The 3,837-nt window shown below is 43.5% G+C and overlaps 2 non-coding genes across 2 annotated transcripts; both read left to right on the plus strand.

Moving 5' to 3' along the window:
* Nucleotides 1–826: 826 nt before the first annotated feature.
* On the plus strand, nucleotides 827–940 carry LOC140276425 (U5 spliceosomal RNA). The gene has a single exon (XR_011909020.1). It is a non-coding gene; the product is annotated as a U5 spliceosomal RNA (small nuclear RNA).
* Nucleotides 941–1,248: 308 nt separating this feature from the next.
* LOC140276070 (U2 spliceosomal RNA) lies at nucleotides 1,249–1,432 on the plus strand. The gene has a single exon (XR_011908758.1). It is a non-coding gene; the product is annotated as a U2 spliceosomal RNA (small nuclear RNA).
* The last annotated feature ends 2,405 nt before the right edge of the window (nucleotides 1,433–3,837 follow it).

Here is a 3,837-nt window from a genome sequence, read left to right on the forward strand (position 1 = left end):
CCCAAACATATAACATTTCAGGACACACCACACAGTTAACAACCACAGTGAAGTGTCAAAGCCCAAACATTCAACAGGACACTTACACAACACATTCAAATCAAACAGTCAGACAACATACAAGAACATATACCCCAGCCGGCATTGCTCCCTGCCTATTTTCCTACAGCTCACTATGTGTGCGCACACCTTTATTCACAAACTCTTCAACTTATACTCTTTTACCGAAGCTGCTACAGCTCGATTGGCCGAATACCCTTAGATCCTATTTCGGTGAATTTGACATCTGCCTTACATGTAACAGATTAGCGGTTTAGCAGTTTTAATTTAGTTTGAGTGAAGGAATTCATTTTATAGCAAAATCCGAAATCGTGAAGCACTCATGAAAGTAAGCTTATTCTCGGATTCCTGAAACTTTAGATTTGCTCTTTCTTTTACTGCAAAGTACAACGTTGTTTTTTTTGTTTAAATCTTTCTAGACATGGTAAATATGAACGACAAAGCAGTTTTAACATAGTTTGAGTGAAGGAATTCATTTTATAGATAAAATCCCAAGAGTCTGCAGAGAAAAGAGAGTGAATGCGAAGTAGACTTTAACACGGCTATGGGAGCGAGCCGAGTGTCGGCTAACCGGGAGAATTGCTTGAAAGAAACGCGACACCGAATGAGCGGTCAGAACAAAGCCTCAATACGGTGTTCCCGTGGTGTTTTTGTTGCTGCCTTGTCGATTGCACAGGGGCAAGCGTTTCAACCAAGCAACGCTCACCATGGGGAAGGTGGCTATGGCAACTAGCCTGATGCCCTGCTCCCGCAGTGACGGATAATTGTACTCTGGTTTCTCTTCATAACATACAAGTCTTTCGCCTTTTACTAAAGACTTTCGTGGAGAGCAGCACTAATGAGTTGTTTCTATTTTTGGCAGGCTTTACCTTTGCGGGTGAAGCCCTTTCTGTCTGTGCAAAAGAAATCTTGTTACTGTGCAGAGTGACTTCTCTGAGTAGAGTCGCCTTACTTGTTGCGATTGTGCCGATGTTCGAAGCTGGAGTGCAAAGTTGTTGCTTGAATGGTGCTTGCTGGAGCATGCGGGAGTGCAAAGTTATACCATTTAAAAGGGCTGAAGAGTGCTCAGTGCAGCGGGTGGGCGGAGGTGCAACGTGACACTCTGGCCACCTATGGCCATAAAAAGAACACTGCTACAAGTGCGCATTGTGCCAGCAAGGGCCCTCGGACCTGAAACAGTGGACAGTTATCGCTTCTCGGCCTTTTGGCTAAGATCAAGTGTAGTATCTGTTCTTATCAGTTTAATATGTCCTCTATACGAGGACTACATATTAAATGGATTTTTAAGAATAGGATTTGAAAAAGAAGCTTGCTCCGTTCACTCCAAGCATCGACCCAGTACTGCAGTGCCGCTGGGAACGGTGCGCTCTTCTCTGCTCTTGTGAAAAAACAAACAGCGGTGCAGGATGGAAGTTTCAGGGAGCCCAAGATTAAACTTTCTTTTAATCTGCTGAGAAAAGAGAGTGAATGCGAAGTAGACTTTAACACAGCTCTGGGAGCGAGCCGAGTGTGGGCTAACCGGGAGAATTGCTTGAAAGAAACGCGACACCGAATGAGTGGTCAGAACAAAGCCTCAATACGGTGTTCCCATGGTGTTTGTGGCTGCCTTGTCTTTTGCACAGAGTAAAAGACAAGGCAGCCATCGAATAGGGCCCGATTGTTCCTACTTGGTCAGCCGAGGAGCAAGGGGGGGGAGCAAGCGTCTCAACCAAGCAAATCTCACCAAGTAGGAACAATCGGGCCCTATTCGATGGCTGCAACACCTGAAAGAGATATTGATGCGAGACCCGATCAAAAGCTTTTTCAAAGTCTAAATTTAAGATGACAAGCCGGGTGTTTCTGTCTCTAGCGTAATCAATGATGTCTCGAATCAGTACGAGGCTGTCGGTGAGTTGTCTCTCTGAGATGGCACAAGCCTGGTCTGGGTGAATTACCTCCTCTAAAACAGAGGACATCCGTGTCGTTAAAACCTTGCTAAAAAGTTTACAGTCAAAGTTTAAAAGTGTGATGGGCCTCCAATTCTTTAGGTCAGTCTTATCATTTTTATCAGAAGTGAAGAAATAAATGAATGCCTATCAACAAATGTGGGATCTAAACTCTAGTGCTTCCTCTAAAATAATTTCCTTTCTCAATTTAGAAATGTGTTAGAAAAGGTAAAAATGCCGGTCCATACATAATCAAAATCGGGAGAGGTGGTGTTCAGCTGCAAGAAGGTCTAAATGTCCATCAATAATTGCTAGAAAACATGAAAGAAAATTTTCGAAAATCAAACCACACATGATCATAAGTGGGAGAGGAGGTGTTCAGCTGCAAGAAGGTGTGAATGTCCACCCATAATACCTGAAAAATGGGTAAAAAAAAGGTGCGAATGCCCAACCATACATCATCAAAAGCAGGAGTGCATGTGTTCGGCTACAAGAAGGTGTGAACGTCCAACCAAAGTTTGTAAAAAGCAGTTAAGAAAAGGTTCGAATATCCAACCATACATAATCAAAAGCGGGAGCAGAGCTGTTCGACTGCAAGTAGGTGTGAATGTCAGATCATAATTTGCAAAAAGCTGATGAGAAAGGGTGAGAATGCCCGTCTATACACCATCAAATGCGGTAGCGGAGTTGTTCGGCTGTGAGTAGGTGTGAATCTCCAACCATAATTGCTGAAAAATGTGTTAGAAAAGGTAAAAATGCCGGTCCATACATAATCAAAATCGGGAGAGGTGGTGTTCAGCGGCAAGAAGGTCTAAATGTCCATCAATAATTGCTAGAAAACATGAAAGAAAATTTTCGAAAATCAAACCACACATGATCATAAGTGGGAGAGGAGGTGTTCAGCTGCAAGAAGGTGTGAATGTCCACCCATAATACCTGAAAAATGGGTAAAAAAAAAGGTGCGAATGCCCAACCATACATCATCAAAAGCAGGAGTGCATGTGTTCGGCTACAAGAAGGTGTGAACGTCCAACCAAAGTTTGTAAAAAGCAGTTAAGAAAAGGTTCGAATATCCAACCATACATAATCAAAAGCGGGAGCAGAGCTGTTCGACTGCAAGTAGGTGTGAATGTCAGATCATAATTTGCAAAAAGCTGATGAGAAAGGGTGAGAATGCCCGACTATACACCATCAAATGCGGTAGCGGAGTTGTTCGGCTGTGAGTAGGTGTGAATCTCCGACCATAAGTGCTGAAAAATGTGTTAGAAAAGGTAAGAATGCCGGTCCATACATCATCAAAAGCGAGAGAGGATGTGTTCGGCTGCAAGTAGGTCTGAATGTCCAGCCATAATTACTCACAAACGGGTAAGAAAAGGTACTATTGCCAGACCATATATGATCAAAACAGGGAGCGGAGGTGGTTCAGCTGCAAGAAGGTTTGAATGTCCGACTAAAGTTCAAATATATTAACAAAAGCGGGAGGAGAGGTCTTCGGATGAGAGTGGTTGAAAATTTCCAACCATAATGTATAAAATGCGGTGAAAAAAAGGTGTGATAGAACACTAAAAGGTGGAGCGGAAGTGTTCGGCTGCAAGAAGGTGTGAATGTCCGACTATATTTGGTGAAAAGCAGGTGAAGCAAGGTCTGAATGCCCAACCTTACATCATCAAAAGCGAGATCAGAGGTGTTTGGCTGCAAGAAGGCCATAGTTTGCCAAAAGCGGGTAAGGTGCGAATGTCCGACTAAATATCAACAAAATTTGGGGCGGAGGTCTTCGGATGCAAGTGGGTGTGAATGTCCGACTAAATATCAACAAAATTTGGGGCGGAGGTCTTCGGATGCAAGTGGGTGT

Source organism: Leuresthes tenuis, unplaced genomic scaffold (genome assembly GCF_036924035.1).
Source record: "Leuresthes tenuis unplaced genomic scaffold, fLeuTen1.0.hap1 SCAF_18, whole genome shotgun sequence".
Taxonomy (NCBI): Eukaryota; Metazoa; Chordata; class Actinopteri; order Atheriniformes; family Atherinopsidae; genus Leuresthes; species Leuresthes tenuis.